The sequence below is a fragment of the Anas platyrhynchos genome, chromosome 10 (assembly GCF_047663525.1).
Source record: "Anas platyrhynchos isolate ZD024472 breed Pekin duck chromosome 10, IASCAAS_PekinDuck_T2T, whole genome shotgun sequence".
NCBI lineage: Eukaryota > Metazoa > Chordata > Aves > Anseriformes > Anatidae > Anas > Anas platyrhynchos.
Window position 1 is genome coordinate 6,161,495 of NC_092596.1, and position 12,095 is coordinate 6,173,589.

The 12,095-nt window shown below is 45.0% G+C and overlaps 1 protein-coding gene across 8 annotated transcripts in view; it reads right to left on the reverse strand.

Moving 5' to 3' along the window:
- DCX (doublecortin) overlaps positions 1-12,095 on the reverse strand; it is a 100,228-nt gene that overhangs the window by 84,894 nt on the left and 3,239 nt on the right. For 3 of the 8 annotated variants that reach the window (XM_021269313.4, XM_013095501.5, XM_021269316.4), the window contains exon 1: positions 9,364-9,518. The exons of 1 other annotated variant lie outside the window; for it this stretch is intronic. The gene's annotated coding sequence lies outside the window, so the exon portion shown is untranslated. Of the gene's footprint in view, positions 1-9,363; positions 9,519-10,448; positions 10,606-12,095 lie in introns of those variants that run through there. 4 more of the 8 variants (XM_021269315.4, XM_021269314.4, XM_021269317.4 and 1 more) reach the window with 2 other exon arrangements.

Sequence of the window (12,095 nt, forward strand, 5' to 3'; positions counted from 1 at the left end):
TTCCAGCTTTGTCTGCCCTGTATATGACAGTCCAGGAATGCTGACAAATCCACTAAAAGCTCCTCTTTGTTTCCCCAGCAACTTTCACACGTGACATTTGTAAAGTTTCCTTACTCCCTGATACCATCCTTTTATTCATAAAAGGTTCCCTGCACCCTCTGCAAAAGCTGTCAGCTGCTGCCCTTTGTGCTTGGTGGGATCACTAACGAGGAAGCCACAGATCTGCTCTCCTTCCTCAGCAATTCACACTTGAGGGGACCACAGGAGAGAGCAGGAACTGTGCTTCCCAGGGCACGTCAGTAGGTCTCTACATGCAGATGCAAGAGTTCAAGGATTCTCCTTCCCATTCCCAAATTAGAAAATATCTGGACATGCATCACCATGTGCTTAATCTGTCCAGGATTATCAATTCTTCCCTATAGTACTGTTGTAACCATACATGTATTCATATTTTGTAAATGCAAAGGTACAAATTATTATGCATGTGCTGAGTGCAGTAAGAGCAAGAACGGAGAAAAACAAACTTAGTCTTCAGAGGTGCACATAACTTTGATACAGAAGAGGTAAACTTTGGGATCGGGATGAGGCATCTGGATACTAGTCAGGGGCAATGTGGCAGGATGACAAAAATTCATGAAGTCAGTGGAATTGTACAACTTTTCTCCCAGGTTTGACTTGTTTGGGGCATGCTGAGGACAGCACGTGGTCTCAAACAGCCCTAACAGGTGGCTTTTGACTTCTTTCCACATCTGAGCCCATGCCCACTGGTAAGAAGATGAAGTGTGTGTATATGGACATGCTTGCTTAGGACACTGCCAGAAACTTTTTGGAGCGTGGGCACTTGTTTTTAAAAGCATTCAGATTTAAGCAGAACTACTCTGGCAAGAAACCTGGCATTTGCTCCTGGGCTACACAACATGGCATAGAAATAACCCTTTCTTGGTGAGTATAAGGGCCTACTTTGACTGGTTTTATTGGTCAGGCAGATGAGATTCTTCAGAGACCCCCAAGGAGTTAATGCTGGTCAAAACTTACTTCAGAAAAGAGTATCCTCTGAGACACTAATCTGAACCATATTAGGCAGCATGAGATACTGAGAATTGGAAAGTATCTTCCCATCAATAACTTCATCTGGATAAAAGGAAAAGATAAATTTAGCTTTTCAGATTAAAATATCTGCTTTAAATCAGGTGAATCATCTTTCCTCCAGGAAGCTAACATTTAAACTTCTGCCTGTGTAACTAAATCTGGAAGAAGACATGTTTGTTGACATTGCTGGGCAACTGCGGTACTTTGGAGAGGAGCAGACTGCAGGTAAAAGGGATTTTGTGACTATTTCTCTGCTAACTTCTCTACATATAAGTAGAAAATCCAGTTTCTATCATCACAAGTCAGTCTTAAGTGCTTTCTATGTCAACACCACCCCCCTGTTGCACAGCACGTTTTACCCATCAGGACGTAAGTTCGGGTGATAAGCAGCTGAAGTCTGGCTGCACCACAGATGAGAATTCTGGAAAAAATTAAATCAAACAATCATTGCTTTTGAAGGAAGTCTTGGATCATCGTACTCCAGTCAGTCTATTTAGATGCACATGTTTAATTACTTTTCTTATTTTAACCTCTGTGCTTTTGGACTGCTTTCAAAATGTCATCCTTGATCACTCCTTTCAAAGCCTTGTTTGATGAGCTCTTATATGCCAAAGACCCCTGAAATCACACGTGACCATTTCAGGGCTCTGCTAAATGTCTCAGAGCAGTCAAAGACTAAGGCCTGTAAGGCCAGTGGCTCACTCTCGACCCTATAGAGCAACAGGCTTTAAGCCTGAATTTTCAGAGGAACTGACAGTTCGTTGAAGAGCTATCCTGTACTAACCTATAGAGTTAAGTCCCTCCTACATGATACTGTGAGCTAATAAGCAAGGGGGACTTGGCAGACTTTCACCACATAACATTTGTTTCCTTTGGAGATTTTTTTTTACAGGGACCACACACATATCTGAAAGTCTTTTAAATACCAATGTTAGTGAGACAAAGTCAGCTTGCTGCTGGGGAGAGAAGGGTGGAGGAATACCTCCGCAGCATGGCTTCACCACTCCGAGCCTTGTAACCTCTGCAGAGGCGGTTCAGACTCAAGTCACAGATGGCCTGAATCTTTAAAAATCCCAGGGAGCAGCAGGGACAAAGCTTTCTGCCTGGGGAAGGAGGCGAGGGTGCAAACTGAAGCTTCCAACTGTTTGGCTGAGCTCTACGGCCACCTCCAGCAGCCTGACCGTGTGGGGCTCCTCACCTGCACCTCCCAGCACCAGCGCCCCTTGGATGGGACTTGTCACTGCTCTGGAGCCAGCCTCCAGATCCCACCAGCTGTGCTGAGTTTCCATGCTGCAGCCCTGTACCCTTGGCAAACCCCCCTCAACTTCAGCAGATTACTTTGGCTTCAGATAAACTTCTGCTGAAATCTGGGAGAAACTGGCCATGCATGCTCTGTGGGATCAACAGGAAGCATGCTGCAAGGGAAAAGGCCATTCCCTGGGCTCATAAACCCTTCGTAAGGATCTGGAAACAATGCAGCTCGTAATGAGTAATTCAATGACTCACTGAAGACATTCCCTACACATCCAGATATGAAAAAGCACTCAAACACACGACCGTCATCCAAAGAAAACCTTTTGCACCGGGTTTCATCTGGCTCTGGCTCATCCCCTCCCTCTTACAAGCAAACCACCTAAATCAATGCTTTTTTTCTGCAGCTGAAAACAAATTTCCTGATAGCAGAAAATGCAACACATTACACACAATACCCCGTATTATCCCACACAAATCCTGCCACATCCAGTGGGTTCCACAAGCCAAGTGTTGGTGGCAGTGCAGTGGCACTGGTTTTCCTTAACAGCAATTTGCAAAGCTTGCAGAAAGCCCTGGAAACATCTGCCACGTGCATGGCCTCTACCCTGGGGGACAAGCAGAGCCTCCCAGAGGTTGACAGTACGTTTTTGCTGACCAAACTAAGTATGATATATGGCTTGCAAGTTCTAGCTAAGGTCAAGACAAATAGAACCACAAGAAATCCAGATGTCTCCTTTCACAGAGGTTGTCCATGGCCTGCATCATAACAGTAGACTCATGACCAAGACTAGAAGTTTCTTGATAATTGACCTACAAGACTAAAATTTTAAACAGATGAAAAATGCCTTCTGTGGCCTCAGTAGACATTAGGAACTTTTAAACTCCTGGATGATATGAGAAGATATTCAGCACAGCACAGACAGAGACTATAAGTAATAAGAGGGTAAATTACACCAACCTGGAGTTCTCAACCTCTGAGGCTCATTTTGAACTTTGGAGTTGCAAGAAAATCGTGATCATCCTGTATGACTGGCAGACTTTACAAAGTTTACAAAGAGGAGTAGGAAGGCGAGCTCAATGCTCTTGGTTTTGAATCACAACTCATTCCAGTGTGTGAAGAAGTCCCCATCCTATACAGATCCTCCTTTTCCATAGTCCTAAGCATTTCTCACGTCCGTGTACCCCAACACATCACCCGTAAGTACTCTCTGTTGATGCCCACACTGTCTTCGGAGCACACAGCCCTTCCTAGTAGAGGGCTCACCTTCAGCCCATGTTTGTGCCAACACACCCAACCTCCAGCAGCAGCACATGGGAGACAAACTCCCAGGCAAGGTAAAAGGCTCTGAGGAAACCTGCCTGCTAGCAGATGAGCAATCAGTATTTAGAGTGCGGATTCTGGCTGAGCTCAGCTGCTGTGCAGAGGTGCTGAGCTGTCAGCTACATAGTAGAAATAATTGTCATTCAGCTTGCTCACCTCTACCAGTGTAACAGCTGAGATAGAGGCAGCTCAAAGATTTTTACACTCTCCAAGAACGAAGAGAGCAGAGTGGGAAAGTGCTTTTGTGCTGGTGTCTTATTGCTTCCAGGGGATGGTTCCAACCTGTTTTATCCTAAACAAATCACAGAGAACAGTAGCAAATGATATTTTTATGGCTGCATATACAGCTATTGTTCTTCAGAAACACATTTATCTAAGAAACTGATAATCATTGCTTTGATTCTACACTGAAATTTAAAGATAGATACAGAAATGAACAAATTTATTTTAATCTGAGATGTTATCTGCTCAAAACCCCATACAAATTAGAATACATGAGCACACAAAGATTGTTGTTAAAATACCAATGAACACATTCTTGTTTGCATAGATGTAGTCCCTCACTCTAGGAGGACACAAACTCATTACAGTCAGCCAGAATGAAAAAAAAAAATACACTATAGTTGAAAAAATATGCTATAGCTGACATTTTTAGTCACCTTTCTCCAACAACCAGATCCAGCTCTGCAGACACCATGCTAAACTGAACCAGATCTCCTAAATTACGACAAGACTTTGGAAAGCTGGGTGTTGCAAGCAGGAGCCAGCAGCACCCTGTCTGTTTGTGGTACAAGGCATCCTTGAGTACTCTAAGCACATGAAGGAAGCAGGTTTCAGAAAAATGTGATAGGCAAAGTCCTGCCTCTCGCAGCTATCCAGTGATTTTAGATACCTCCTGAGAACCGACTAAGAGCTAAACGTAGGTTTTATCTCTGAAACAAAGGTTAAGGTATGGAAACACTTTAAGACACCGCCTTCCAAATAGCTGCACTTAAAAGCATTGAAACTCTGATCTGAACTTCAGCGGCTCATCTGCTCCCTGCATGCATGCCTGAGTTGTGCTGACAAGTGAGAGATGGCGTCAGGCAGAAGTTCTCCCGAAGCTGACACCAGAAACTCCACTGTTGATTCTGCTGGCATTTCATCTTCAGATTATGCATGTTCTGTTCAGTAGGAACTCCCCCCCCCCTCCCTCCCCCCCAGTTTAAGATAAAATTATTACATGTCACTGGCCCAAATCTCTAGGTTGTGGGCCACTTCTTGCAGACATAACCCTGACAGCCGGTCATTAAAGTAGGGCTTGCCTTACTTTTAAGCCTATACAAACCCACTCACCTCTGGGCTGGTCACACTAGAGAAAATTTCTTATTCTCTACTTTATGTACTTCCCACATTCCACTTTGGGATAGCTATTTTAGGCCTCCTTCCTTGCTTCTTCCATACAGGTGTGAAAGAAGAACCTTGCGAGAGGTCTCCTTTTACCGTGGGCAGTGCTAATCACAACAGAGCGCATTACCCACATCACACACACATCACTCTCACAGTGCCAGTAGCACCAGTGCACTTTGGCTCCCCGGGAGGTTGGCAGATGTGGCAGGAAATATTTGTGCGCCACAGATGAGAGTGACTGCATAAGTTCAGTGCACAAAAGGTGCCTCCACTGTGCCTCGCAAAGCAGCAGAGACCTGCAGAGACCCATGAGAGCTCATCTGCTGGCAGCAGTCATCATCAGGACCTCACTGCAAACCGTTCTTGCTTTGGGCCACTTCCTTAGGCCATAGGTGTCTGTAAGACAACAATGATGCCACCCTGTGGCGATTCTGAGCATCAGGAGTGAAAAAAGTGATCCCTGCTCAAGCCTTAATCGCTTAGGAGTGACTGCTGCTCCCAAACGTGCTGTTTGGTCCCTAGAAGGGAAGGGAAGGGAAGGACACGGGTGCTGATCAGCAGGCACCATGCTCCAGCAGCAGTGCAGTAGCTGTGGGCCGTGAAATGCCGGGAGGGACTTGCAGGCACAGCGGCTGGTCTGGCTGTTTAGATGAATTGCTGTGGCCAAAAAGAAATGAATGACCTCTCCTTACACACTTTGCATTTCACACCCTCCTACCTGCTTTGCGGAGAAACAAGATGCTAGAACAGGAAAGACCTTGGCTTTCTGCCTTGGAATTATGCAAGGACACTGCAAGCTCTACAATACGGTCACTTCCCCTCAACTCAGCGAGCGGTAGCGTCCACAGAGGGCTGTTCCTTACCCAGATACAGAACTGATGGCCATATGATGAGTATTCATCACCATAACATGCAGTGTCTGTACAGCACCACGTTACTTCCTGCTAGAAGTGATCACCTGTGACCAGAAATTCAGGAAAACCTGAACAACACTCTTAGTACTTAACTACAATGATTTAATTCAGGGAACTAATCTGATAGATTTGTTTTGACTTCCTCATAGCAATCCAGTTCCTATAAGCTGGCTATTCTTCGTCCAAGTTTCAGCACAGACTACACATCTGCAAGAACCTGACAACATCAACGGCAAACTCAGCCTCAGGAAGCCCACCTGGGCCTGGGAGTTTGAGTTCTCAAATCATCCTCAGTGCTTAGTCAGGCCCAGGCCGCTGCTTCTTGGCAGTGATACAGCCAGATTTACACATACCTTTTCCAGTTTGCACAGCAGGATTAAGTGATTTATGCCTAAACTGGAAAAGGAACTTTTTTTTTTCCCCATTATAGGATCTTCAAAATCAGAATGCCCTTTGCTCAAACTGTACCAGTTTATGCTTTGAGCTACTCAGTGAGGAAACAAGCTCCAGAGGCAGTGTTCTAGCTTAGTATTACATTAAAACATTAATTGTGATGGGACTTATTTGATTCATGTCAGACAAAATGAAGGCTTTGCAGAAGCTAAATTATTGTTTTGTTTCACGTGGCCTGTTGGGTGGTGATGGTAAGAAATCATTTCAAATAGGAACAGAGCCTAGGAACAGGCTCCCAACAGGACAACAAAGCTTTCTTTTCCTTAGTGCGAGGCCTGCTAAACCAGCAGGCAATTGGTTGAGGGGCTCACACTTCAAGAAAATAAGTTCTCAGGCAATTCCAGTTCAGTCTTGCTTGCCCCACACCCCCTTTGCAGATGCCCTTCTCTTTGCTCCCCCCGGTAGGAAGCAGTGAGAGGCAGAGCCAGCAGATGGCAACCCACTCAGAGGTTTGCAGTGCCTGCTGGAGCCCTGCTGCCCAGCAGCGAGGGCAGCCCAGGGCAGCTGCCTCCCTGCCTTGGCAAGGCAGAGAGAGGACCTGAGCAGTTTTGTCACTGCAATTGAATCCTGGGAGGAGATTAGAGGCTCTGGAGGATATCCAGCTGGTTTGGACTCTACTTCAGCCACTCTGCAGTATTACTAACAACCCACTCTGATGGTCTAATTCATTCCCTCACCCTGAGGTGGCTGCTGATCGTCATGGCTCAGTGTTGGTCTCCCTTTTTACTCCCCAAACCCTTGCAGAAGAGCAGTTTCCTTTGAGCAGCACCTTCTGAAGTGCACGTTTATATTGACACCCACTGGCATTTCAGGCAGAGTATACAGCCACACACAGACCATTTTCTACATATCCCCATGCCCGAGGTTTCCTTTTATCCAGCTCTAGGAGAACCTCTACTTTACGCTGTAAATTACTGTTCAGACATTTCCTTACCTCCGACAATTCATGACATGAGGTGTTTTAGGGTTTATGTGCAGAAAACATTTTGAATAGCGCTTTAAGTGTTCACATTCTTCCTAGATGTTTAAAGGCTAGGGGTCAATGGGTCTGATGGTCCTTGCGAAGGTAAAATGAAAGCTTCTTTAGTAGGAGCAATGCTTTATTCCAGCCCATAGACACAGGACCAGGGTGTCCAGGTGTACATCAGAACCTCCAGGACCAGAGCCAGCACACAAATTCAGACAAGCCACAACCCGCTCTGCATCCATGTAGCTGGCAGCAGCTGAGCTGTATGCTGAGAGCCAGGAGAAAGATGCTGCCTGCCGGCTACACCTTGCCAGCCTGGCCCCCACAAACAGAGCACATGCAGAATGTTTCTCCCCTCATACAGGAGCCCAGCCTTTTGTAGAGCCTGTGCTTCTGCATTTACAAAGGGTGAGTTTAGATCTGCAACTGCAAAAACTGATCAGTCTTCCCAGCAATTAAACCCTGACAGCGCTTCAGGAACTTGAGGTTTTTATTTTGGTTTGGAGAAGGTTTGAAGAACTGAAAAACATGATTTTTTCCCATATAGACTGGTAACTCCCAAGCAGAACTCAGCAGGGAAGTACTACTGAAAAAGCAACCATTTTGGAGTCATTAAGGGGGAGATGAGTAAGCTGTCTAGCAAGGGAGGAGATTACAGCAACATCCTGCTAATTAGTAGGGGAGGAGACAGGAGGTCCCATTCATTGAACTACTGCTTTTAATTAGGATCTGGAGTCACTGTGTTGGAGGGCTGCTTTCCACCCCCTCATCCAGGGGAGATGTTAGCAGTGGTTTTATGTTAATTTATGTTGGCCAAAAACCTAGCAATTTTAGGAGACACAATTAGATTTCAGAGGACAGCTTGTTAATATTCATTTCGGCTTCTATAAATACATTCCTAATCCACTGCAGGATTTAGTGGGCTGTGGATGTGTCATTGTGCACATTCGATTTGTTACAGAGCAGGGGGTTGTGTTGGGTCATGTGGGTCTCTAAGAGAGGAGCGAGCCCACGCTGTGACAGGGATGGATGATAACTCACTAGCTGTGTTGTGGAAGGCGGTATATTTGTGTTTGTGCTAGAGTGATAAGTTACTTGGCAGGCCCCAGGACAAGCACACATGATGTCTCAAGCAGCTGCTGCAAGTACAGTCTTCACCTCCTGGGCTTTCCTTACCAACTTCAAGTTACTGTTCCTAGCAGAGCAGGCAGCTCCCAGTTTTTTCCTTATGTTTCTTCATGGCCTCTCGCATCCCTCACAGAGAAACTGTTTCAGAGCCTCTCCTTTGCTTCTCACACATGTTTAGTAACTACATTTGTACACCTTTGCTGCAAAAGGAGGTAGATAGCTCTAAACCAGACTGCATTTGTTAGAAAGCAATTGACCATCAGTTTAAGCTTTGCTGCTCCCCACCAAAACTCTCCTCTCCAGTTCATCAAGAGCCCATCAGAGTACAGACGCCCAAGAAGAGGCACGATGTTATAGACACGCCTTTTCCCCACCACACACAGCCCCATCACCATGCACTGCTCATTCCACACACTGCCACACACTTTCCCAGGGATCAGAACTGGTTTCAAGGTAAAATTTTACCCTGTGCGTGCCCAACCCAGTTTCAGCCAGAATATTCATTGGTTTGGCTCAACTACTGCAAAGTCTCTGCTGTTTGCAAAATGTTCAGAAGCTACAGAATGGGATCCGTGAGGAGAGCCAGTCATATACGAGACCTAATGCCCGGGTTCTAAGAAAATAAAAGATCTCTAGAGCACTGAAACCTAGCATGCTGCACGAATTCACAAGTCGGAATAGGCTGCATCATGGCACAGGCTGGCAAAAGAGCTTTTGATTCCTTTCTGTTCTACATACCAGCTGGAAAAAAAAAAAAAAAAAAAAAAAAAAAAAAAAAAAAAACAGCCATGGGGTGGTATGATGCTAAGGGTGAGCAGTCCCAGAGTGGAGGAGAGGTGCTATTATACCTTCATGAGAAACCGAGCTGCTCCACACCTCAGCCAGGGAGTTCTGGAGTGGATTCAGAGGAACCTTAATGAAAGAGGTCTTTGCTAGCAGAAAACACATCCTTCAGAAATGAAGCAGGCAATAACTCATTCTGGTATAGCTATTCCCTGAAGCAAATTGCATTGGATTTGTTACTGAAATAGCTAGCTCGTTACCCCAGCCTGTGGCAGAAGCAGCAAGTGCCAGCCATCTGGAGTGCTAGCTGGCCCACTGCCAGCAGAGCTGTGATGCTTTGGAAGAGGTGGAGAGCAGGGGTGAGTTAGAGCAAGGAGCACAAGCATAGGAGAGACTGAAGGGAGAGCAAGGGAAAGGACATATAAGAAAAAATAAGGAAGAGAGAAGTACTCTTAAAGAAGCTGTAAGTGATGCCTAAGAGGAGCAGATGTTGGAAACAAGCTGATTTCCAGTCTGGTTGCTAGCATAAGATAAATAAAGAGGTGACCTTACCACAGAGGAGGATTGGAAAAAAAAAAAAAGTGTATAGAAGCTAAAGAACCATTCAGGAAAATATTCACCCCCCCCTATACTGAGTTGGGAAACTCCAGAACACAGTAAATGCCCAGACCCAAGCACCAGAAGCACAGCAGGGCCATCACAGCACGATTTTCTGCCATATTTGCATGCAGACTTTGTTTCTCCCACTGCTGGAGCCCAGAGTCTAATATTTGGTGTACAACCCTCCTGAACACTCTGCTGCCCAAGTGGCTCATGCCATCACAGAGATTTTCCTTACTTGATATTCTGATGCTGCAGTATGAAAAACACACAGGTGAAGCTAGGTCTTTTTCACAGCCCAAAATTTGTTTTCAGATTAAAACTCCATATTGTGACTAGCTCACCAGCACAAGAACAGCCACTGTCTGACAATCTGACAACACACAAGCTTTTTTCAGCAACATAGGCTAAAACAATGCTATTTATTTTATACAGAAATATGCTCTAGAGTCCTAATTCTTAGTGGCTCCCAATTTTTGGTGGCTCTAATAGAGGAAAAAGTCACCTACAGAACACACCAAGTAACAGCCCCTGGTAAAGCTTTACCTACCTTCTGAATAGAAGCTTGCTGGCAAGGATTGGTTCAGAGCAGAGGCCAGGTGGAGCTGCTCAGAGTACTGAAAGGAAATTGGGCGGGCTGATTTCCCTGCTGTTTACTGGTATCAGGCTATAGTGGATAAATTGCAATACTTGAATATTGTTTAAATTTTACAACAGCTTGCTACACAAGAATGCTGGTTTACTTTCCTGCTATTATGGGCTCTTAAAATCTGAGATCTTTGTGCTGCAAGGAGTGGCAGTTCAAGTCTAATAAATATAGAAGTCGAGACAACCACGTTTGCCTTCCCTTGGCAAAAGGATATAAATCAGCCTATGGCTCTATCTTCCTGAAAAGTCAAGTTGTCTAGTGAGTGTCTTCCCACTATTCTCCCCTATTTTTCCCTCCTCTTTCCCTCAGGCTCCCTAAAGAAAATTACTGTTTATGAAACTGCATGTGAGAGTCATGCCTGCAGAACGCTAATGCAATATTGCTGTGCTGCAGGGCTGGGATGCTTTCTCTGGAAGCAGATGAGAACAAAGCTTTCTCTGTAAGGAAGAGGCAAGCTGTCTTTTAGATGAAACATGACAAAAACTTTTGCCCTTTTCCCCAAAATGAAAATGTGCTAGCTTGGGCTGATTCTAGGGAGGAAAAGTTATATCACCAGACAATCAGGAGGCCAGCAGATAAAACTGATTTGGTTGGCCACAAACTAGAAAGCTAGGTCAGGTCAGGGTTCATCCAGTTCTGTGTCCCTCAGACACAACAAGACAGACGCTTTCTGAAGCTGCTGTAAAACCTCAGTAGTAACACTTGGGCACTAACCTACCCCTGGGTTGTTTGCCAGCTCCAGATGGTTAGTGGTTGCTCCATGCTGTAAAGGTTTGGGGGTCCTTCTGCTCAATTATAAATTTATAAATACCTCATTTGTAGTATTTATTGTCTAAACAACTTCCGAAATGTTTCAGAGCCCTGGGATACTTGACAGGATCCAGAAACAATGAATCCGAGATGTTATTTCAAAACTTCCAGCTAGCATCTACTATACAAAGTGGTTGTCACTGGATATTCCAGTTTATTACTGCCTATTGATGCTTACTGCTGTCTGCAAATGCGTATTGACACCAAATAAAAGAATGTGATGGGATATGCAGGGAAGATGTGGGTGATATTTTTGGCTTCTAGCATGTCAATCCATTCTTTTTCAGTGACAGAAATCTCAAAGGTAATGAAATTGTTATTGCTGTGAGTTTAAACATCAGCCAGATCCTGTACTTGGTGAGAGCTGAACCAACCTTTTATCACTGCAGGGATTTCACACATAAATGGAAACAGAATGTGGTTCTACCCTCTGTACCTCAACAACTGTCCTGAGCAAGAGATGGGTAGCAAGGAAAAAAGAGCCCTGGCATTCAAACAGCTTGCTAAGGAATCCCCATCATGTCGTCTAAGAAACGGGAAACCTTCTGGATACAGCAAAGGGAAATTTCCAGTGAAAACTCACAGCTGTTTCTATTAGGAATCCAAATGTGCTTTGAGTTCAGAGGCAACGGGTGACTCCGAACAAGCTGGTTTGCAGGGAGTGTTAACTAAATGCAGCAGTTTGATCTCTAGCCCTTACAGATGCAGAAGTGAAATCTTCAGAAAGTTGTTGTAGTC